The following is a 25,466-nucleotide window of genomic DNA, read 5'->3' on the forward strand; positions in this document are numbered from 1 at the left end:
TACAGACAAGTTCAATGATTTATTGCTACTAAGGTTCAGACAATAGGATATGGAATGTGTACATGTTCTTCAAAGGGGCTAAACCTTATTTGGTGCTCCAGGTTTTTAAAAAATTCTCCTTATCTTCATCTGTAAATCTTAATATTTTGTTTGAAAATAAAAATTTTCCACTAGTCAGTTGGCAGCTTCATTGGTCTTGCAGTACTGGCTTCTTTGGCATTTAAAAGAGAAACAGAAGAATTAAACATAATTCTTGTTGACTTTTTTTGGCAGTCTTACATTGCTGTCGTAAAGAAGCAAAATCACCTCCCTTTGTTCTTTAAATACCTGTAAACAATGTGGTTCTAAAACAATTTTAGTCATCAACCATCATGGTGACTCTTTCCAGAGTAATTTTCTAAGTTCTCTTCTGCTTGCCTCAAATCACAAGTTTTATTTCATACTTTTACATATAGATTCCACACGGAGGAAAAGTCCATCTTTACTTTCCAGTTTATTTGTTTTCAGGCACAGCATTCTCCCAGTAGGTGTCCAGGAAACTGTGCTACTCCAAGCCGGATGTCAGTGTTATTTCACATACTTTAGTGTTCTTGCCTAGGAACCAGAAGATAAGATGTAGAAGAAAATGTACTTTTAAAGTTCTTACGACCAGTGCTTTTGGGAGGCATCCAAATTGTGCTTGTCTTGGCCAAAGGCAAGAAGATAACAGAACCCTGAGCGGATCCCATAGGCTGCTAGCTGTCATTGCTTCATGGTGGAAATGACAAACATGGACTTGCTCAGAAAGCTGAGCTACAACCCAGAAGTCACAATAATTAATAGCCACTATTTATTTGCTCCTGAGATTAGTTAGCCACACATCATGTCCCTGGCTTTATAGTATTTCTCATTCTTACAATAATACCTCAAGGTAGCTATATTATCAATCTGGTTTTCTAGAAAAGAAAGCGAAGCTCAGCTTTTAAGTAACTTGCTAAGGTCCACCAGTGACAGGGGCACAGAATGACTCCAATCAAAGAATCAAAGAAGTCTGACTCCAAAGCTACCACCTAGATCAGCAAGGTACATTTCAGGTTAGATTGTTTTATGAGGACAGTTATGTATCTATTTTCTATAAGCAAAGACTCTCTCTTATAAAGAACATTTAAATTTGCCTAGTTCTCTTCTAACTGGTACAATTATAAAGACAAGTTTCAAAGAACTTTTAATGAGTGGAGTAATTACCATTTTTGCAAGCATGTCCTGGCTTCCCTCTACCCCCAGTGTCTACTGTGGCAATGCTTATAGACCTCCTTGGACCTGTAGCATGTATTACTTTCTGGAGACACTTCCCTGATCCTTAAACAAAAGAATCTCTCTCTCTCTGTGCCAAGGGTTCAAAACCACATCCTTCAATCACCTGCAGAGCTCTTCCCTATTTTATCTTTAGTAAAGCTGTAGGTACCATTAAAACAAAAGTCCCCTCTCCTGATCCAGCGTACCTTTGTTCCTCATCTGGGACCCCACACTACACAGCACATATGGATGTGATTGGATTAAGATCTCCATCTTCTCCTTTCTACGAGTCTATGTTGTCCTCCTTGTCCCCCTTTGTTTATGCAAGTTTAATTCATTTCAAGATTGTTCCTCATTTCTGTTAGACATTTCCTCTACATTTTCAGACTACATTTCTGGTGCTTATCCTAAACTACTGGATGCCTATGCATGCTCTGTCCTCACAGATAGCTCTACTCTTGGGAAGAATCCATCTGAATGATACTATTATTATGAACTACTTCCATTTTTTGAGCAGTGTCCCAAGCATTCTGCTGAGGGCTTTTCTTTATATTCTTGTTTAACTCTCTTAAAAACTTTAGGGCCCTGACTTTGGTCCTCAGGCTGCCCAGCAGTCAGCCTACTCTACTGTGAAAACACATTTCTGGGTTTGGATAACCAGACAGTAAAGTTCTTACAGTTTAAGATCACATCTTTCTTTCTTATTGGGTCTTGGTCACAGCTAATACAATACACAATAAAGAATGGGGCCAACACTAAGCATCCCACCTGGATTTTGAAACTGCCAAGTTCACAGAATAATGCTTTAAAAGATCATTCTGTATCACTGATTATCAAGTGAGAAAGAACCCTTCCCAAACATGAAACTCCCAGATTAAGAATTTGACTTTTAAAAAACCCCATCATATTATCCCTCCTCTTCATAAAATGGCTAACGCTTGGCCTGTGCCAAACACCTGGCTTTGGTGCCCCTTCCCCCACCCACACCTACCCTGTTTACCTCTGGTCTGTGTTCATAGTTGTGTCCGAAGTGAGCACTGGTCTCTTTCCTAAGTGGAGGAATGAAAAGACCTGACAGGACTTAGAAGTTTCCCCAGAGGAAACTGTCTGGGCCGGTGATTTACATCCTGGTTTTCTTATTAACTAACTGCCAGACTTCAGAAAACTGGAGCCAACCCAAGCAGGCCCCAGCAGCTGGTGTGAGCTATGAGAACAAGGAGTGGGGCGTCCAGGCTGCTGGACAGTGGGGTATGGGGGGTAGGTTGGCAGACGGAGCGGGGACAGGCTTCTGGAAACTTGTCCTCTGCTCCTGATGAGCAGAATGCTTCTGCTGCCACAGTCACAGGACAGTCGCCCTTAATCCCGGGTTATGGGGAGAGTCAGGGAGGCTGCTAAAATGTTAAGGGCATGAACTATCTCCTCCATCACTCATCTTAAAACACACAAGAGACAAGAAATGATAAATAATGCTGAGAAATATAGCAAGTAATCACTGTGAAAAACATGTATCTGTTCTCTTACATTAAAAAAAGAAAATTGAAAACCTTTGACTTTATAACATATGATACATTGAGAAGCCCATCTTTTTCATTTTTAAGCAATAATAAACTGGGGCAGGGGGAGCTATGCCATGGTGTAAAATTTCACTTCTGCAGGATTGAAAAGCTCTGGTCTGTTTTACAGCACTATGCACGTACCTAACACTACTGAACTGCACAGGTAAAAATGGTGAAGGTGATACATTTTATGTTGTTTTTTACTACAATTAAAACATTTTTAAATTTAAAAAATAGTAAAAAAAAAAAAAAAAAAAAAAAAACCCAAGAGAAACAAAAAGGAAATAGTTAAACTCAACGTGAAGAAGCAAATGTGCCACTATTTGGCTGCTATTTCTAGCCCAGCACACTCCCCAACCCACACTGTCTTTCCTCGGAGCAGTTACACTTAGGTATTTTTACTGTTTATGTGCACAAAATGGTGGTGGTGGGGGGAAGATACAAGTTTACAGAAGCAGAAGGAAGAACTATGGGTGATCTCCCAAGGGAAGTCCTTACTGGCCTACAGGGTATTTTAAAAATTATACAGGGTAATGGGTAATGGTGAAAGAAGCTTTCAGGTGGAGATAACTGACTGTATTGTACCCCTACTACATGACAGCAATGCAGGAGTCTGCGGGAGACCCAAGGAGCCACAGACCTAAGAGCTGGGGACAGAAATGCCGAAAGGCAACATGGGAGGCTTAGGAAACCCAACTCCACTTCTTTCACTCACCTACATCCCATCTTTTCTTTTGTTATCCAGGTGGGAGGCTAGGCTATTTCTATAAACTTATTTAATCAGCAGAAGGAAAAATGACCTTAGTTGGCATTTTTATGTTTCGGAAATGGGGTATTTGTTGATCAAAGTAACAAAGAGCAAATGTTTTAATTCTTTAGTTGTGCAAAGTTGGAGAGGGTCTTTTTTTTTTTTTTTTTTTGAATGAGGCAATGAGACAGACTACGATATTTTCTTTCTTTTTTTTTTTTATCAGTACCGGAGATCGAACTCATGATCGTGCACTTGCAAGGCAGGCGCTTATGCCACTGAGCTAAATCCCCACCCCTGCAAATGATATTTTATTAACAAATTAATACTATATATACTTTAAAAATAAACAATAATAAAACTGAATTTTCTTTGGGGAGTAAGTCAATATTCAAATAGAAAACTTCATACAATTTGGTCTCTGTCCCTAATAAAACCCACTGAGGTATGTGTTAGAGAAGCAGTGCATCCTTTTTAAAAATTAATTTTATAGGGGCTGGGGATTTAGCTTAGCGGCATAAGCGCCTGCCTTGCAAGCAGGCAGTCCTGAGTTCAATCCCCGGTACCGACAAAAAAGTAAAAAGACAAAAAAAATTAATTTTCTAGCTAATTAATAATTTTGCAGTGCTGAGGATCACACTCAAGACCTTACTGTCAAGCTCTCCAGCATGGAGCTACACTCCTAGCCCCACAATTTCTCTTCTTTCTTTTCTTTGTTGTCTCTAATTTGAACAGAATGATGCACAGTAAAAAGAATTTGATCAAAACATTTGAGGCAATATATTCTCTATCAACAATAGGAATAAAATTTTTTAAAAGTTTCTCTTTAAAAATACATTAGATGATGCACTCCTGTAATCCCAGCACTTGGGTAGAAGAGACAGGAAAATCACTGCAAGTTTGAGTCCAGTCTGGGCTACATAGTGAGTTCAAGGCCAGCCAGAACTGCAGAGTGAGACTGCCTCAAAAAAGTAAACAAACAAATAAATAAATGCATTAGTTTCTCTCAGTCAAATGAGCTTTAGATATTATATGAATATTTTAATTTATCATTAATCTACTAATGGAATTAAACTAGAAGGTTTTGCCATGTTTCTTTTTTGGAGAAACTTGTCTTTCCTACTGTGGCCTTCACACAAATAGCACACTCAGCTCCCGCTTCCTAACTCTGAGTGACTCTATCCTTTAAGGGAGGAGAACCTGGCGTCATGTAAGTAAAAAAATCAATGCCAGACACATCTGTTTTTCTCTGGAATGACAGAGTTAGTCTTTCCTGGTGTTCATTCAAAAGCCATACTTTATGAGGACCTCTAATGCCAGGGCACTGTGTAATAATCGGAATCTACTGGGCAAGTTGGGGCCCTTTAACGGGAAGTGAGGAATTACCAAAGGACTCTATACTGAGATCCCAAGGCTAAGTGGGAGCAAGGCCAACAAAAAGAATGGAAGAGAGAAAGAGCTGAGAGATGCAGGAAAGGAAAGACACCTGCAAGAAGCAAGTGGCAGATCTAGCCTGGGCACAAAGGCCTCACAGGCCCTGGACAGGAGGTCTAGTCCAGGCCTGGTTAGGAGTTTGAAGTTTGTCCAGAAGCCAGTGGAAGCCATTGGAAGTGTTTTTTAGCAGAAGAACTGGATTATATTTGCATTTTAGAAGGGTTGCGCTGGTTTCAGAGAGAAGCAGGGCCAGAGGTTGGGAGTAGTTAGGATGCGACCACAGGAGAGCACCCTAGAGGTGACAGTATCCTCATGGGAGAATGTAGGCCCCATCAGGCCAGGGAGCTCGACAGATCTTGAGATTCAAGCATGTAGGACAGTATCTGGCATACAGTAGGAGCTCAAATAATTGTTGAACAATCAGATCAGCTAACCCCAGCTGGACATGGTGGTACATATCTGAAATTCTGGCTACTCTGGAGGCTGATGCATGAGGACCACAAGTTTAAGATTGGCCTAGGCAATTTAGCAAAACACTGCCTCAAGAAAATAAAAAGGGGATTTAGCTCAGTGCTGCCTGGATTCAATCCTCAGTATAAAAAGAAAAGGGGGGGGGGAGCTAACCTTGGGTAATGCCTGAGAAGATTAATAGTGGGACCAATGAGGAGAATCTTTAGAAGTAAAGTGAAAGATATTGTTAGTATAAAGACATTGTTTAAAACTTCTTTTTTTGGGGTTGGAGATTTAGCTCAGCAGCATAAGCACCTGCCTTGCAAGTGTGCAGTCATGAGTTCAATTCCTGCTACCGATAAAAATGAAAAAGACAAAAAAAAAAAAAAAAAAAAAACTTCTTTTTTGATTTCAGCAGTCACATTTTTCCATTCTTTTCCGCCTTTCCAAATCACATAAAAGTCTGTTATTTTCCAAATAAAATGCTCATTTTTAAGTGTGCAATTCAATTATCATTAAGTGAATCTTGAGGTTTGCTTACTCATTTTAGGAGATTTTCATCATCACCAAAAGCACTTCATTGTCACTCTGCTCCCACCAAGGCTCAGACTATCATGGATCTCCCTTTATTCTCTATAGATTTGCCTTTTGTAGATATTTCAAATAAATATGACAATAAGATACGTAATTTTGTGTCTGGCTTTTTTTAGGAAGCATGTTCCTGAGATTAACTCATGTTCTCTCAGGGACTGGTAGTTCATTCTTTTCATTGCATTGCACTGTACCAATAGACACCCGTTTACCACCTGATAGATATGTGGGTTATCCTCACCTTTTGTGTATTGTGAAAAGTACCACTTTGGACCTCATGTAAAAGTCGGAAGGAGGGTTGTGACAGAGAGGCCTTGTTAGTTTTGTTAAGATGTGGGAGGTGGCAAGAACCAGGAAAGATGCTCAAACGTCAGGCGTGAGCAACAGGGCAAGTGATGATACCCAAAGCACGGATAAATGGGACAAGTGGAAGAGGAAAAGGTCTGAAGAGAGAGGTGACCTCAGTTGCGGGCAAGGTACCCAGAAGACCTGGCGTTGGTTTTCACAGATGGCAGGAGCAACTGTGGATTTGGAACCTTAGCTTAGTTTCCTTGAAGTGTCTCATACAGACCCGTTTTTATGCAGCTTGTTCCATGTATAACATTTATATTTCAGTCATCATAAAATTTCTGTGACTCAGACTTTTCTCTGTATAAATCTGATCAAAGAAGAAGTCCATACAACATCATTTTTAATGCTCATTTCAGTTTGTAAAACAATTATAGTCAGACCCTCTGTTTTCTCAGTGCTTCATTGTTTAAAATTGTGCAAAGTACAATAAGGTAAAATGTACTGTCCTAACCACTTGTAAGCCTACTTTCCAGTTGCATTAAGCATACGTACACTGTCTAGTTAAAATTGCTACCATTCACTCATAAAACTCACTTTACCTTGCAAAACTAAAACTCGGTACCCAGTAAATAATTATCTAATTTCTCCATTCCCAGCCCCTGTCAGCAACCATACTTTCTTTTTCTATGAATACGACCACCTTAGGTGCCTCGTGTGTGTGCAGTCATACAGCATCTGTCCTTGTGTAACTAGCTTCCTTCATTTAGCATAATGTCCTCAAGCTTCATCCATGTTGTAGCCTGTAAGTGGATTTCAGTCCTCATTAAGATTGAATAACAGGCCATTGTATGTAAATATCACATTTTGTCTATCTATTTATCTATCAATAGACACTTGGATTGCCTCCACCTTTTGGCTATTGTGAATGATGCTGCTACGAATGGGGGTGTGCAAATCTCTTTCTAAATCCCTACTTACTCAGTATTTCCTTTGGAGAAATTAAAAGATATACTGTCTGTTAGATCCTTCTGACACTTCAACTCAGCCAAGCCAAAAAACATGAGGTATCTGAGTAACAGGTACCCACATGACTAGCCCAAAACTGAAATTGCAAATCTCCAGTTACACTGAGTGAGTCAGAATTTTCTATAGCTTTAAGAAACACTGACTTTCCTTAAACTCTAGAATATACAAAATTGCACTTTTATTTTCTCTAAAGACTTTAAAGATATTGCCTTAAATCAATGAATACTCCAGCTCAAAACTTTCCTTATAAAATTATCTCTTTCCCCTGTCATCCACAGGGTCCTGCAAGTTACCCTGTTTGGTGTTGTGGTAACAGTGTGCAGCTGGAATTTCCCAAGGTCCCACAAGCTCTCTGTAATACTCTAGGTCACGCAGGTCAGCACTGATACAGCAGAATTCACCAGGGCAGCGCTTATCTGGGAATGAAGCTATGATGGGGTCAGGATGTCACACCTGGTGGCAGAAGGAAAGATTAGACACAACACCAGAGAAGGGTAGGGGAGGCTTTGAATTATGTGTTACAAACAATGGACACAAGGATGGTCCGAGCTTTAACTTGTATCTGTTTCTTTAAAAAATTTTTTTGCTGCTTTCTGTAATGGACAAAGTAGGCAGCTCGTGGAAAACATCAGAACAGGGCATCATATCTGTTCTCTTAGGTTTAGGACAGACTAACGAGACATGCCAGGAATTATGGTAATTATGCCAACTCCAATAGCCATAAAACACAAGAAAACACTGGATTAATTGTTGTGGGAGATGTGACAAAAAACAGCACTTCAGGCAAGCCTGCAGGTTTCACTGCTGCCAGGGCAAGAAAGCCACATGGACCAGGGCCTTCTAGCACCTTCTCTCCTCTGAGCTGGTTCTCTCAATGGGCAGGGAGCTCTGGAAATGCCATTGCTTCCTGGTACACTTTCCCAATGCCCCACCCTCAAGTGGTATGGAGGGTGGGTGGAGAAGTTAAACATAGGCTATCAGTGGCAGCAAGATAGCAGATCAAAGATTCCTGGACATTAGCCAGGCAACACTGCATGCCAAGCTGCTGCCAAGAAGGGGCTTCACTATTTGAGGCCGAAGGCAGGGATAATTATTAATCAAGGACATAGAAGGTTTTGGGACCTTATATAGGCAATAAACTCATCACTCCTGTTTCGATGGTATTGGCAGCATATGAACCCAGGTAAGAACTGTACAAAACCTTGAGGCTCTTTGAGGGTAGGAAACATTATTTCTGGTACCAGGGATTGAACTCATGACCTTGCACTTGCCAATCAGGTGCTTACACCACGGAGCTAAATCCCCAGTGGTAAGAAACCTTTCCAAGAAATCTTGAAGACCTCATTTGGGAAGCCCTTAAATCCAGAGTCTGTGGGCAGTGGAAATGGAATTGTTTTTAAATACATAGAAAACTTCAGTTTTGGAAGGTGAAAAATTTCTGGAGATCCACTTCATAAGGAACAACAACATGAACATACTTAACATTACTGAAATGTACACTTAAAGTGAATTAAGATGCTAAACGTAACATTACATGATTTTTACAATAAATGAAACAACAAAAGCAAAAAACTCATAGACCAGGACCAACTCCAAACCAACTGAATTGTAATCCCTGGGTAGGGGTGGGGGATTCTGTGCTCCATCCTTCTCTTTAGCACTTTAGCATTATTTTTTTAAAGCTCCCTTGATCCTTGTCATGCCCAACAAGAACTGATAGTTGAGTTCACAACTATCAGTTAGCTATGAATTCTGACTATATGAACCCCCAAAATTATTCATTTATCACCAACTATAAATGTTTCATGGAGCTATACAGTTTCTTCCTAACAGAAATGGTTTAACAAGGTCTTTAGATGAGAAACTGCTTTTCTAAATAAACTCTTGCACTTCACAGATACCAAAAGCTTTTTTTTTTTAAAGAATTTTCTGATGTGTAAACAAACCCAGGAGAAAAGGAATGTTTTTTAAAATGACATGAATGCTGACAGCCACAAGAATCCCATGTGGCACCTTGCTATAGTCCTACAAAGTTAGTGTTCTTTCTTCCAACAAAGACAGACTTAATGCCAGGAAGTAGCTTATTCTCTTTGAAAATCTGGCTTATTATCTCCAACTGTCAAGAGCTGAGAGCCAAACACTTGGTATGTATTGGCCAGATAAGAAATTGTTTGAATAGTCAGACAAGGTGTCCCAAAGCTACAGCTTGGGGTGAGGCAGGTATTGTGACTCAGGTTCCTATAGAACCAGAAAAAGGAAGTGGAGGAAGAGATTCAGGAGGGATATGGTCCCCTAAAGTGCCTCTGTCCTTCCCAGAGAGTCCCTCCAACCCTATCATTGCCTTTTGGAATGTGGGTATTCCCAACTTCTTAGAACTAAGACAGACAGCAGCAGTTTTTATATAAATTCCAGAAATTCAATTGACAACAACAAGCAGAGCTAGGAGTACAATCCAGAGATACAGCAAGTGCTAGAATACACTAGGTCCTGAGTTTGATCTCCAGGGCCAGAAAAAATAATAAGTGAATTTTTGAGCTGAATATGATGGAGTATCCCTGTAATCCCAGCTACTTGGGAGGCTGAAACAAGAGAATTGCTTGAGCCCAAGAGTTTGAGAACACCCTGGGCAATGTACTAAGATTCTGTCTTACAAACAACCAAATGGCCAAAAAAACAAAACAAGCTTTAGGAGCCCTGGCTGCTTTGTAACCATTATGACCACTGCTTTACTCACAGACCAGCACATGGATTCTAGTCATGACTTGTTAACTTTGCAGTGAGCTTTTCTGGAGTTCACCTTGCAAAACAAGGGGGCTTACAAGATCAGATCGATAATTCTTTTATTCCATATTGGGGGAAGGCAGGGACTCCAGTCCAGTGGCTTTCAGGCACACAGGGGCACACTAAGCAGACACCCCTGAGTTTTAACACTGAAGCCAGAGCATGACAGAGCCCATGAGCACTTTCTCTCTACCACTGGTTTCAAGCTGGCAAAGTATTACCTTTTGAGGACTCAGTTTAGCCAAAACTGTTCAGCTGAAATTGTTTGACTTGGATAATTTGCTTCAGTTAAAATAAATTCATCCCTTTTCTTTTCTTTTTTTTTTTGCACTGATGGGGATTAAACCAACCAAGGTATATTTCTAGCCCCCAACTATTTTTCCTTACTTCCTTCACATAGCCCCATACTAGTGCCTTTGGATCCCTTAGACTTATGCTTTGGTACCTGTCTTAGGATTCTAAACAGAGCCAACAACTATATGTTACATATAGTCTTCTCAGTTTGTCCAGTAGGTGTTTCCAAATCTAAGCAACCAATGAGGAGTGATGTTTTGAAATGCAGACTCCACTCTTTCAAAAGGCATCCAGATGGCCAGATGGTAGGGAGAGTAAAGAACTCATGGCCATGTGCCCATGCACCTGACAGCACCCTGGGCCAGCTGTTGGCTTCTTCCTTAGAAAACTCCACCTGTGTGTGGAGGAGTAGAGCACCAGGTCTCCTCCTGGTTAGTAAGTTCAGGTGGAGAAGCTCTCACTAGGGTGGAAGAGAGGGCTGCAGGGTGGGTCCTGGGTATTTCCAGCAAGAATTAAAAAGAGACAACCCAGGAAGACAGAGCACTGGGACCAAGCTGTGCTGCTTATGCCTGGTTGAGAAAGAGAAATGGAATCTGAATGAGATTCTGTTTCAGAAGAGTCTTTTTTTTTTTGGTTTGGAATAATTCCATAATTTGAAAAAGTTTTACCAGTGAGTCAGTAATGGATTTGGCTGCACACATTGCAAATCAGTTTCTCTATCTGTTTCCAAAAGAAGAAGAGGGAGAAGGAGAAGGAGAAGGAGAAGGAGAAGGAAAAGGAGAAGGAGAAGGAGAAGGAGAAGGAGAAGGAGGAGAAGAAGAAGGAGAAAAGATTTACAATGAAATGATACAATCTGCCACTGAATCCTGGCTTTGTTTTTGTGTCAGTGAAATATGCCTGGTTTCTCTGTTTTGCCATCTATTTGGTTTTGAGACTGAGACATGTTTGATATTCTGGCTTGAGTTTTAACTGAGAATATTCACTTGCTTTCCCATCCAAAGATGCCTGCAGTAGCCATGACTCTGACCCTAACACAGACGCATGCATGCCTGCACACTCAGCAGGGTGCTGGGAGGTGCCCATAGCATCCTGCAGGAATGACTGACAGAACACTCTATTGTAAGTCACAGTTCCTGTCATGCTCTGTGTACTTCATTTAACAATAAAGAAGTCTTCAAAGATGTAGGATGAGATGTCTTATTCACCCTTCCTTCTTAATGCTTCATAGTAGGTAAAAATAAGAAACTGTAGCTTTGCAGTTTCCAATCATGTTCTCTGTGGGATGGGGCCCGGCAAGTACGTTTTTCTACCTGAGGACACACTGGTCATTTATTTCTCGCTCTCATGCCCTTCCCAGAAGCCCCCTTAGACATTCCATCTCCTGAACCTCAGTGTTCCTTTAGATATGTCGCTGGAGTTTCTGTAACAATAGTTAACCCTGGTGAGGGCAGGAACAGAAGTTACCAAAGCCTGTGGTTTGAAAACCTGTAATTTGGTTCTCAGCTTCCTAGCCTCACAGTTTGGTGGATACTAAGAAGATGTGGTCTGTGCTTTTCTAATTTTTACAATTTGTGGGATTGAGGGAATGTATTACACAATGTATGGAAACATTGGTAACCACAAAGCAGTCATTGCCATCAATTTCGTTTTATCAGTATAGAAAAGGTTCAGAAGTAAAATGATTTCCCCTGGCTCATGCATTCAACAGTATATCCTAGTTAAAACCAAGGCCTCCCCACTGCCTGACAAAGGTAGATATTAGACTCCACAGAGAGGACCCATGATGTTCCCAAATGACCCTAGGCCACACGCAGGCAGCCCTGATGTGAGGACACATGACTGGGAAAGGTCCTGAACCAGGCCAGTCTGCAAGTACTAGGCAGTGCCCCAAGTACCAGCTGCATTCATGTGCTGGTCCTGGATCAGTGTCACCTTTTGTGTCTGTATCAAGAAGCCCAACAGTCACAGTGCTAAGAAAGCTCTGCTATCATTAACACACGGGCCAATGGATGTCACTGTTGCACCATAGAATTGGAACCTAAACCCCCAGGACACTCACTGTTGGTTACTTTAAATGAGCATAGCACACTCCGAACCAAAAGGAAAGAATTTTAAATTGCTGTGTGGAGAAAACAGAGTAAGCCGCCACAGGTAACTGGAGCCTGAGAATCTTCCCTCTGCATCCAGAACCACCTCTCACCACCATGAGAAGGAAGGCGATCCTTAGAGATAAACACCAGTGACGTCTTCTGGCAGTTCTGAGAGGCCTCCAGAGCTGACATAGGTCACAGGCCGTCATTATTCCTAACTTCCTGACGATGATAACTGTCACTGCTGTCAGACAGGCTTAACTGGCCTTTTGGGACACTTCCTCAAAATATAAGTAAATTAGGCAAGTAATCCTACATTGCTGTATCTTGGTTTTGCTAGGAGCTTTGAAGTTTAGATTTGGAGAAGAGAAGGTTAAAGGAGCAACCCAGGGAGAAGTAACAAGAATTTCTTTGTGTTTATCTTAACACCCATAAATTTCTGCTTTCAGTCTAGTGATTTTCTTCCCCTTTTTCCTGCTTAATCGTCATTCTTGCTCTTTGTCACATTTAATAATTTTGGGCAGAAGGTCTTATTAGTCCAGAATTTAATGTTAAGGCTAAAACAATGATATAAATTACCAAATCCTTTAACCATGTTTTAACTGTTTCCTTGGCTGTGTCTGAAGACACATGGTGCACATTTTAACACAGAAGCAAAAGGATGGGCCAGGGGCCCTAGGGGGCCAAGGCTGAAGCTTGGATGGGTGACATCTGCATGGAATATGGGTAAGATATTTATTTTCCTATTCATGCAGAATATACAGAAATGTCAATATATTGGTATAATTTTCAATAGAAAACATCAAACTTAAAAGCCAAAGGTAATCAAGTCTACTCCCTAAGCAAATCCATTTCTACCAGTTAGATACAACATACTCCACCAAAACTGTACAGTACAACATGCTAGAAAGCAGATAGCCCCAGTTCTCCAATCCCAGTTTCACACCACTGTGTGACTTCCAGCTAATCACCCTTCTCTTTTGAGCTCATTTTCTCATTCACAAAGTCAGGATGATAAGAAGTCAATAGGAAAGCACACCAATGTTTAGCCTCCCATGCTAGGGTGTCACTGGTCACAAACCTGGGACAGGAGGTGAGTCTTGAGCCCTCACTCTTTTTTTATTTCCTGTATCAGAAGAGTCACTAGGCCAGGTACTGTTTGACCCCTGAAATATTTCTCAAATCTCCCCCTGCTACCGTCAAAGACTTGACTGTCTCTCAGCCTCTTCCATGGTTTCCATGATGCCATTCTGTGACCTTTTCATGCATACTGTGCATACTGACCAAAGCAACTGGTGTCAACAAGAACATGTCACTCCCTCACTTGAAACTCTCCAATCGATGGCTCCTACCTCCTAAAGTCCAAGCTCTCCGAATGGCACACAGTCCATCCTGTCCATCTCTCCAGAATCGTAACACTCTCTGCCCAACACTCTGCACATCTCAGGCTTCCTTTCACCTATTGTAGCTGCTCTGATGACTTGGTGTTCTCGCTTCCTCCACCACTCATCTTTGAAGGCTCTTTGATGCTGCCAGTATCTGCCTGAAACAGGGCCAGGCACTGCCTACCCTTGAGCATTATCCTTTTCTCCCAGTCCTGCGCATGCTCATTTTATTGCATTCACCACGCTTTTGGGTCATTTATTTATAAGGTTTCCTCCCATACTAGACTCTTCTCTTTAAGGCACACATCATGCATTCCCATCACCTAGCACACGTTCAGGGCACACAGCAAAGGCTCAATAAAAATGAAGGCAAGAAGGTTGACTCTCCAGGTTATGCTTTTTACAAACAGCAAACCCCATCACAAACCTGTCACGTCTGGGGCAGTGTTTCACAAGCAGGGACTACTATGCTTGCAGCGGACAATCCTCAATGTGAAGAGATACTTCAGTTTTCACAACTGGGGTAGATAATGCTTCTGACATCTGCTGGGAAGGAACCAGGGATGCTATTACGCATCCCACAGTGCCCAGCACAACCCCACAGCAAAAAACCACCTCATTCAAAATGCTCACAGTGCCAGTGGCAGAAATGACAGGCTCAAGATAAATCATGTATGGGGCTAGGAATTTAGCTCAGCGACATAAGCACCTGCCTTGCAAGCAGGTGGTTGTAAGTTCGATACCCGGTACCAATAAAAATGAAAAAGACAAAAAAAAAAAAAAAAAAGATAAATCATGTAATTGAATGTAAGTTTGTTCGGCAACCCTGCATAACCCTGGTTCATTCCATAACATCAAGACCTAGGGAACCTAGGGAAGTTCAGTCTTACTTTTAAAGCCAGACAACAAACAAAGCAAAAGTAAAACATGGTGCATGGCCTTCTCCTTCCTCTCCTCTCTCAACACACACATACATTCTGTTATGGATTATGTTCAACTTAATGCCAGCTGGATTACATCAGCATGGCACTGAGCGAAGATGCTCCACCTGAGGAAAGTTGCCAGCATAAATAGGTGGAGAAGGAGAAGGAGGGTGTTGAAACATTAATGCATTATTGCATTGAGGCATGGTGGGTTCTCCTATGAGTTGCTGTTTGAGCCGTTGGCTATCCTGGAGAAGCTTTGGTCCTCACATCGATCATTACTTCCTGGCTCTGGAGGGGAAGACATGTACCACTTGGTCTCCAGGATGAACTTGTCACACTGGCTTCCTGGCATGTACCCGACTGTGCTTGTCATCAGAGGAGCTCGGAGCCTCTGTGTCACTGAGAATGGCTGTGGTGCCTTTCAGGAAAGCCCTGGTCTTTGTTGTAAGTGTGATTTCTCTGCTCCAGCATAGAACCCTCATCCCACCAGCAAAGCTCCTTCACCCCACTGGCATGGACTTTCTGGCTTCCACCGTTGACTTTTGGGCCTTCCCGGCACGGATCCGTAAAAGAGACTGGTGTGACTCCTTCTTGTGGGCTCTGGTCCTCTAGTTTGACTCGTGGGAGGCACTGTCATGAGTTCTGAGTTTTTATCTGGACTCATGTGGGACATTGCTGTGGGATTTAGGCCCTTGACTAAATATTCTATGTTTTTGGTGTTGCAGATAGATTTTCTGCATTTTTTGGTGTTAATTCCCGGTGACCATTATTAAAATAATATTATAAACTCCATGTCCTGATTCTAATTGTTCTCTGTACAACCCCTTACTACAACACATTCCATGTTCCATGTCCTCATCCTTGCACAATCAGCTACAATGCCTGGATCACACAGGTAAGCAAATGGATATGGCCCATCACTGCCGTGGTTGGGAATTTTAAATATGTAAGGACTTATATGTATTTCCCACCCTACATGAATTTGTAACTCAGAATAGCCTTTCCAGGAAGACTTGCTGTTCCTGGGATCATAGGGAAATGCAGGTTAAAACTCTTCAGTTACAAAGTTTTTTTTGTTTTTGTTTTTTGGTACCGGAGACTGACCTCAAACTTGCCAGGCAGGCACTTATGCCTCTGAGCTAAATCCCCAGCCCTTCCCAGGTAAGTTTTATAGATCATCTAACATAGCACAGGTAAGACAGGGGACTCAGCTGGCCTACTTCTCAAGCACCTGAGAGTTGCACCAATCGTGTATAACCTACAATACCTGTCTGCACTGGGCAATGATTCTCATCTGTGCCTCCAGCCTCCTCAAGGCTGGACACAGGGAATGTGGTGAGGGAGGCCACCTAAGGCTCCAAATCAGGACATGGGTTCCAAGACCACCACAGTGACCCTGCCTGTAATCCAGCTGCATGACCCCCTGTCTGAACCCGAGGCAAATTTATGAGCAGTGTCTCCTGGTTATCTTTAGCTCCTCTTTCAGTTTGTTTTCTTATCAGTCCAGATGTCTTTCCCATTTGTGAGAATCATCTTTCTTGTCTTGGGATTCCCTTTCCCTTTATCTAGCTCAAATTATTAAACTGCCAGCACCAACTGCCAACACAACACATGAGCTCTGGTTCAGCACACACAGCACAAAAATACATGCATACTTTTCTCATAGCTGAACTGAACATTTGATTCTAAAACAGTTCATTCACCTTAGAATTTTCAAGCTAAGGTTATATACCCTGAAAACCTTCAGGTAACTTTGAGTTTAATAGGAGTGACTTGTTAGTTTTACGGTTAGAAAACTTTTTCAACCCCAGAAAATAATTTGGAAACCATTAAAACCACATCCAGCTGGGTACGGTGGTACATGCCTGTAGGGAGGCTGAGACAGGAAGACTGCTGTGAGTTCAAGGCCAGCCGAACTACACAGCAAGATGTTGCCTCAAAAACAAAAACAACCTCAAAAGTGAACAAGCAAACAAACGAAAATCATATTCAGGTGAAAGTTCAAAGGTAGTAAAGTTGAAGAGTGCAAAGTTCCCTTTGCAAAACCCTGGTTTGCCAGGTAGATAGCCAATGTTCAAAATGGGATGGTTTATAGTAGAGAATTTCTCACTGGCCACACTGCCTTTAAATGCATCTTGAGAATACAAGCAAATCTGTTATGAAGACGCTATGCTCTCTAGTTTATGGCTATGCTCTCTAGTTTAAACAATTAATTCATTTATAATTAAAAAACAGAAAACACAGCATTAGCCTGCTCTCAGGTTTCCTGACTACCCCCAAAGTGGTGAAGGCTTTCCCCACGGACAGGCAAGTATGGCCAGAAGCCTCACACTTGCCAAGCCTAAAAGCTTTTCTGGCTTCTTCCTTATGTGGAAAAACTATAAACTCAGTGTCTGTATCCCCAAAATCATATGCTGCAGCCCCGACTTCTCTGATGGCAGGCTGTATTTGGAGATAGTAGTGATTAAGTTTTAAGTGAGGTCATAAAGGTAGGTTTGATCAGACAGGACCAGTGTCCTTATAAAGAAGAGACACTAAGGCTGGGTGTTGCTCAGTGATAGAATGGTTTCTCAGCATGCACAAGGCTTGGGGTTCAACCCCAGAGAAAAGAGTCGGAGACAGAGATAGAGACAGATAGAGAGGCAGAGAGACAGAGACAGAAACTAGAACTCATTTTCTCTCTCTCCAAGCAAATTCACATAGGAAAAGCCACAGGAGGACACAGTGAGATGCAACCATTGGCAAGCCACAGAGAAAGCCCTCATTACAAACCAAATCTTGCAGAAACTTTGATCTTGGACTTTACAGCCTCAAGAACTATGACAAAATAGATTTGTGTTGCTTAAGCCACACAGTTGGTGGTATTTTGTCATGGCTGCTCCTATAGACTAGCTTAGATGGTTATAGTGAACCATCCAAAGGAGGACACTTCCTACCAAGGTCAAAATAATCACTATCATGGTAACCACCTGACCACTGTCATTGTGTGCAACCCAAGTTATCCAAATGCTAGGTTTTAGCACTAAATCGTTTTGTGGCACACACACCCCTGTTCTATATATACATTATTTTTTGGTTGCCCTCTTGGTATTTTTCTGGATCATTAATCTAATTTTGAAAAAAAAAAAAACACCAGTTTCTCTTTTACAATGATATCCCAAATATATGGAGCACACTTCTCCCCAAAAAACTCAAATGACTTTATTGAAAATGTCCCACTGTGTTTGAAGTCTCAGAATCTAGGTAAAAGGCTAATTCCGCTGCCTCATTTTTCATTAAAAATCATTTTACTTTCTTCCTAGCATTTGATGAAAGAAGCAGTTCTTTGATTCAGGAAGTCTTTTTTTAAACTGACTTTGTTCTTTTTAATCCCAACTACTCTGGGCATCATTTAACTCCTTTTAATAGAAGGCTCAATTTCCTTTTTTCCCCTTTGAGTATTGGCTCCAATATCCTCATAGTCGCATCTCTTAATTAGCCAGGAGAAGGCCACTCTTCTAAAAAGAATCTTACCCGCACGGTATCAGTGTGGGTCTCTGAGATCTGAAGGGGCTGCCGGTGGGGATAGATTCATCCCCCATCAAAATGCATAAGTAATTAGCTGGTGGCATGTGACTACGTTTTCAACATAATTACTGTACAATTACACATAGTCACTCTTATCTAGTACATTCCCTGGTATAGTTAGTTCGTCTTTATTTAAAATTTGTCTAAAGATTTTGTCTTCTTTCAGCTAACCAGTGGCTGATGGGCCCTGTTAATCTTAACAGTGGTTTTCCCATATGAAATAATATCTGTAAACTCTCCTATACAGATCCCCCCAATCATAGGGTTTTAGAAAGTGATACAAAGACATGTTATGCATTTTTCCATCTTCACAAAGTTTCAACCCCAGGATGCCTGGTTTCTCCCAGCAACAATTTGTTCAGAAAAGTAATTTCTAAGGGTATAATCAAATCTTACACAGTCCCAGTTTTTACTCAAAGAAAGCTTTTTGAAGTAAATCTATCCTATCACTTTGCTTTTACCCTCTTCTAGTGTTACAATTGTATCTGGAGTAAGTGTCCAAGTCCTGCCTGTTGACAGCAGAAGAAGGGACTAAGCTTTTTAAAGGTAACAAAATGCCCTTCTCTTTAAAGGCCAGCTATTTAGAATCCCTGGCACAAAGAAATACTCTACAATATTTTACTTCTCACTTTTAAGAAGCCCTGGCATTTGGTACATTAGGGATCCTTCTACTCAGGAAAAGTTAAATGGCATTATTTTTAACATAATTCCTGTCTGACTGATGGAACAGTGGGTACTACTAGCGCACACACTCACACACACACACACCCATACACACACATAAAAGGCAGGTAAGGAGGATGCTAAAATATGCTAAATAAAAAATCTATGTCCACAGTTTAATTTTTCCAGTAATATTAGTTGAAGCAAAAGAAACTCTGACCAATGTTTTTTTCCCCTACAAATGTTCCAAAATAAACCTCTTTGTTTTTTCTTCTTTTAAAGAACTAGATGAAGCTGAAAGTTCAGCATATCTCACACAAGGAAGCCATGAAGAACAGAGAACTGGCTGTCCTTATCTACATCTGTCGGCAAAGGAAAGTGATACAGGCACTTTGGGACACAGTCAAGGAGGGGAATCACAGCAGCCCTGGATTCTACAGCTGCACATGAGAATAAAGACATGAATTTGAAAAGAAGTGATGGCTGTGCTCGAAAGCCTGGAAAGAAGTAAAGTGGAGAAACTACCCAAAGTTTTGCATTTGGTTTGGGGACAGCAGGTGACAGAGGTCATATAAAGCACACTGTTATAAATTGACATGTTCTGAAAATGAGAGCTGCTTTTGTACTTAGTGAGTTCACTTTCCTTGACAGTGTAAAAATGGAATCTACTTGACTACCATGGAAAACTTGTAAGATAGATCAAAAAGAAACTGAACTTCTTAAAGTTTCTAATCCTAAAGCTCTATGACAACACACACCTTCAGGAGGGTGACATCATGGTATAAATGAGATGTATCATGGTATAAATGAGATGTATAAATGAGATATACTCAGTCTTCATCTCCAGATGCTTGAAACAGAATTTCTAAAACCTTAGGAATTTTCCTAAATGATGAGGTGAGAGAAGCATTGTGTGTATGTGTGTGTGTGTGTGTGTGTGTGTGTGTGTGTGTGTGTGTGTGTGTTTTTGTTTGTACCGGGGATTGAACTCATGACCTTGTACCTGCCAGACAAGCACTTTGTCACTGAGCCAACCCCAGCTATATTTATTTTTTAAAAGCCCATTTTGCTGTCTATATTCTGCAATCTCAGCTACTCAGAAGGCTAAGGCCAAAAGACAACAAATTGTTAAGACAGTCTAGGAAACTTAGTGATATTCTATCTCAAAATAAAATAAAAAGGCCTGGGCATATAGCTCAGTGGCAGAGCACTTGCCTAGCATGCACAAGGCCCTGACCCCAATGACCAATGTGGGGGGAGCTTTCAATTTCCTCAGTCTATGCTAATGAGGTGAGAAGGGAGCCTGGTTGCCAGAAAATCAACTACATATTTAGAGGGTGTAATTTTCAGGTCCACAGCCAGAGACCTAAAGAATTCGTAAGGAATAGACTCACATATCAGTATCAGTATGTTGAGAATATAGAAAAAGTGTTTTCTATTTAAGGAGAAATAATTTGACACAATAAAATTTGTTACCAACAAGTCATTCAAATGTTGATGTCTTCTAGGCTCCATTGATGTGGGAGTTGATCTTGGATAGCTTTACGCAGCTACCCTAGCACAGAGCTAAGGAGAAAGTCACAGTATTCTATTGAAAGAGACTTTAGATTAAGCCAATCTGGTTCAGTTTGACAAAAAACAAAACAGAAAACGATAACAAGAAGAAGAAGAAGATCCTTTTAAAGTTGCTACACTGAGATTTCTTATCTATGCTTATCTACTTAAGGAGGCTCTTTGGAAATCAGTGTGGGTTTTGCGGGCTAGATAGACATAGCCCTTCTGTGCTCATCTGCCAGGGAATGTTGGGCAACTCTCCATTCAAGGTCTCTACAGCGGTAAAGATACTAAATAAGGGTCAAGTACAAGAGGCCTCCCCTGGGGACACTGAGGGGCAGTAAGTCAAAGTGCAGGCCCACTTATGGCTACAGTGCAGGGGCCACAGAAGACAATCGCAGAAAGGAAGGGGCACACAAATCCCCTTTCAGTTGCTAGAGAAGTAGTAGAGCTTTATTGACCAACTTTTACTCTACCATTGATCCACAGGTTGCTATGGAAACCCCTGCATTTTAATTAGCTCGAATAAAAGACTTGTAAAAGTGATACAGAGACCACGTGCTGCTAAATATACAGGGTTTGGAGACACAGAGCAAGGGTTCAGGTTCTGACTTTCTAATTTTCAGCTATATGAGAAAATTACTTAACCACTCTGGGTATTGGTTTTCTCATCAGTAAAATGGGGCGAGGAATAGTTGCTGGCTTATAGTAAGCACTAGCTAAATGCTAGCTTTTGTTATTTTCACAGAAACAGAAAACCGAGTCCCATTTGAGCTTGCTTTGCCTTGAGTCCTGTCAAAGGTGCAAAAGGAACAAAAGTGGCCTTGAGGTGAGAATCTAGGTCACATCTGTCTCTGCTCTGCTGATTGGAAAAGAACATGAACCCTAAAGTGAATAAAATAACATACAGACATGGTCAATGTCTCATTTATTAAATGAAAAAGCAGTTACAAAACAGTTTCATCAACCTTGGGAAAAAAGATTAATATTAACATAAATAATAATAAAAAGAGAGACAGAGAGAGAGAGCTGGAAGAATTTACATTCAGCGATGGATAATGATTTTGGGGTCCAGTATGATTACATTATCTTGCAGTAATTTCTGCAAGATTTGAATTTTTATAGTGAATATTTTTCCTATGTAAATGAAAAGATTAATGTTTAGGACACAAAAGAAAAAGCATATTATCTTACTACAAATGTTACAGTGCACTGATCTCCTTAAACTGATACAGGAAAGGGCTCTCTGATCGCCTTTCAAAATGATGATCACACACACTGCTTTTTCGAATCTCTCTCATCACACCACAAATCCTCCCACAAACTTATTGAAGTGGGTACTTGTGGTTAAGCCTTGGACCTGTGCGGCCTTCCATCCTGTTTGAATCCTGACTCTGCATTTTATTAACTGCCTAAGCTTGAGCAAATTATTTAATCTCTCTGTGCCTTGGTTGATTTATCTGCCAAATGGAACTAATAGTACTACTTCAAAAGGATGCATTGATATGCTGCATGTAAAATGCTTAGACAATGACTAGCATTTAGTGAACCCTCAGTAAAATGCCTACATGTGGTATTTTTAACACTCATTTGGAGAGAACATGCTGGATACAAATGATACATTTATCTCAAGCTTTCCCACCCACCCAAATACCCCAGAATCTTGAAACCCATTTCCCCGTGTAACTTCATCCCATGGTTTGTGGATGGTTGCTGTACATGGCTTTTCAGGACCCTTGCCTCTAGCACCACCTGCTCTGGCCTGTCTTGTCTGGCACTACTGAGTTCAACTCCTTTGAGTTTTCCTTTTATCTCTGAGGCTTGGTTTAAATTGCTTCAGTGGTTTCCCATTACTAAAAGTTTTAATTTCAAGCATCGTTGTTTGTCCCTTCCCACGCTGGCCTCATATGTGATGCAGGACTTTCAACATCAGTCTCCTGTTTCAGCCACGCTGGTCACAGACTGTCCCCTACAGGAATGTTCCCTGTTCTAGATCTTTGCCTCCAGCAACTGGCTACTGTCACTACTCATCCCATCTTCTCAAATCCCAGTGGAGTAGTCCTAGAGCTAAGAAAGCTGCTACCTGGGGATTGTGTGGGTGTGGATCGGGGTAAAGCCTTGCATACGCAACGCCCTGGCTTTGATTCCTGGGAACACTGATACAAGCATACACACACACACACACACACACACACACACACACACACACACACAAGCTCAAACCCACAGTTATGTGTATTTCAAATTCTCACAGAATCTCACATCCTGACCCTAGTTCTCATGGAGAGTTAATTGTAGTCACCCTTGCCCTGTTCTGTGGCACTGGGAGTGAAGGTTGGGGTATCACACATAAATTTAACATCAGTGACTAGGCTTTAGGGACCTAGAGATGAAGCAGGTAAAGTCCTCGCCCTCAATGAGCTTACACAGTCTACCAGAAGAAACAGAAAGTAAGAAAGTAATTGCTAGATCATGGCCAGCCACGTGACACATACAAAGCACACCCCACTGCCAAAAGGTGGAAATAATCACAAAGAATTATTCAACATTTCAGACACCAAGTGTGTGGCTCATCTTTCGTTCTCCCAACCAAATCTGCCCTTCGTCTGGCTGATCAAAAACACAGAGCCGGATCTGAAATAGTTTAACATCCTGTCCTACTTAGGTTCTCAAAATGACCAGCTCTGACCGGTTTTCCCTCCCCAGCACTGGCCTCTCCCTGGAGTATATTTCCACCTTCCTTTGTAGTTAATTCACCTCTATCTGCCTATTTATTTGTTTAAAATGTGAACCGACTGGTCAGGTATAGTAATCTAATTCTGTATTTTGGTTTGAGTCCAATGCCATTCAATAAATAATGGTGTTTGATGTATCTTCCTGCTGCTTTCACCTGAGATGAAGCTGGAGTCCTAGGAAGCAGCAAGGGACAAGGAGTGAAGGACGGTGGAGCTCTGGAGACAGGGAGGCACATCTGTCCAACTGCCCACCACAGATTCTACACCTGTGTGCTGGTTTGGCTGGGTGAAGCCTGTGCCATGCAAATGTCATTCCACTGGACTGGGGAGGGTGTGCCTTCTTCCCAGGTAGTTTTCCCTGATTCAATCTGGGTAAAAGTACATAAAGGCGTTGTCCCTGTGGGCACTCAGGTCCATGTTTACTCGCCTTCATTAAGGAAATTCTCCTTCCTGTGAGTGGGTGGTTCAGGGAAGGGTGAGACTGTCCTGGCCCAAGGGAGAGAGAGTACAGAGAAGATGGGGAGACTCTAAAATAAAATCCCACAGATATCAGTCCCTCTGTCCTGTCCATGTAGACGACAGGCAATAGGGATACAAAGATAAATATTAGAGGCCCTGGCTCATGAGAGATTCTTAACAAATAACACCAAACCAATGATTTAAATTTATGCTTTACCTTTACTTTGATTACCCTTTCCCACTGGAGTACACACTGTACATTCCGTATAACAAATATTATCTAGCATATTTCAGCCTGTTGAAACAAATATCAGCCTGGGTTCAAAGGATAGTTGAGCGTATTTCCTACATTTCAGGCTCTCCATTTTCCTCATTTCTAATGTTCTCTTTGTCCACCTATATGTCTATGTGCCATCCCACCCCACTTTGACCTACTGGCTGGTTTCTCCTGGCCTCCTAATGGTAATTCAATGCATGCTGCTTTCAGACAACAATGGGCAGTGTGCCTTAGCCTCCTGCTCTCCTGTTTAGAGCTGTAATTATTTCTCAAGCAGCAGAGGGCTAGAGAAAAGTTGGGGCAGCTGGCTAGTTCTTGCTAGACCACTGGCTTCAGGCTGAGTAGCATGTGCCATAGTAACTCCAATTTTCCATTTGTGGAACGGCCAAGATGCTGACCAGAGACACAGCAAGCTCATAGCTGGGAAGGATGATACTCCTAAGAACACAGGAATACAACGAGGTGAAACTCTGAGTTTATGCTTCCTCATGCCAAACCTCTGGCTTTCCTGCTTCTGTGATTTTGGCACATTCCCTCCAAGGAAAAGGCTGCGTAATGTGCATGACTTGTCTTCTCAAGCACAGACTCCCATATTTAGCATGGGGTTGGCACAGATAAAAATACGGGGCTGCAGCTGGCTGTGAATCAAACACCGCCTGCAGGTGAGCACGGAGCACCTGGTTCAGAGAAGTACTGCTGATGCAGGAGAGGGTTGGGGAAAGAGCTGGAGCCAATTTAACTACCAGTTTGAAAAGAATCATGTTACCAGTGGAGACACTGATCTTTATACTTAAAAATGCAGAAAACTGTATAGATTTCAGCTACAAGAAATCCTCACACTCAAAACTCAAGATGCCCATGAATTATTTTTCCCTACGTGACACACAAAACAAACCCTTTGAGCTCTCTTGGAGAAAACCTCCCTTTAAATTTCCTTGTAATAACCTGTCAGCTGACAAAAAATGTTAGTCACGTAACTGAAAAGAGCTTCCATAAGGCAAAACACGGGTTCTATAAGCAGAGTAGGAAATAGCAAATCACCCCCAATAAAGTATGGCTAGCCATGATTACTCTTTTGTTGTAATGTTCAACCCTAAGAACAAACAAGGAGGTGTTATTTCTGATTAAAATAGAAAAGCTTTAAGAAGTAAGGGTCCTTCAGAGAAAAAGGGGATTAAGCAAAAATCAGCCCAAAGGTGGATGCAGAGTGCACCTAACTTGACCTGTGGTACCGAGCACTTTCTAGTTACCTGCTAGGAGAAGTAAGATGAATGAATGCCAATTTCACATTTGTTTCTCCCCAGAAACCCTCATGCAAGTGCAATTACCAGAAAAAAACCACAGCCCATACAGCTCTCACTTAC

General features: G+C 41.5%; 1 protein-coding gene and 1 long non-coding RNA gene across 5 annotated transcripts in view; both read right to left on the reverse strand.

Moving 5' to 3' along the window:
* Positions 1 to 25,454, reverse strand: LOC134475732 (uncharacterized). Its single transcript, XR_010046950.1, has 2 exons — positions 2,276 to 25,454; positions 1 to 594 (listed from the first exon to the last, which is right to left on the reverse strand). It is a non-coding gene; the product is annotated as an uncharacterized LOC134475732 (long non-coding RNA).
* Positions 1 to 25,466, reverse strand: part of Shroom3 (shroom family member 3) — a 315,135-nt gene that overhangs the window by 94,645 nt on the left and 195,024 nt on the right. The gene's annotated exons all lie outside the window — the stretch shown is intronic.

Source organism: Cavia porcellus, unplaced genomic scaffold (genome assembly GCF_034190915.1).
Source record: "Cavia porcellus strain 051 isolate PalLab524CR breed Dunkin Hartley unplaced genomic scaffold, mCavPor4.1 scaffold_4, whole genome shotgun sequence".
Classification (NCBI taxonomy): domain Eukaryota; kingdom Metazoa; phylum Chordata; class Mammalia; order Rodentia; family Caviidae; genus Cavia; species Cavia porcellus.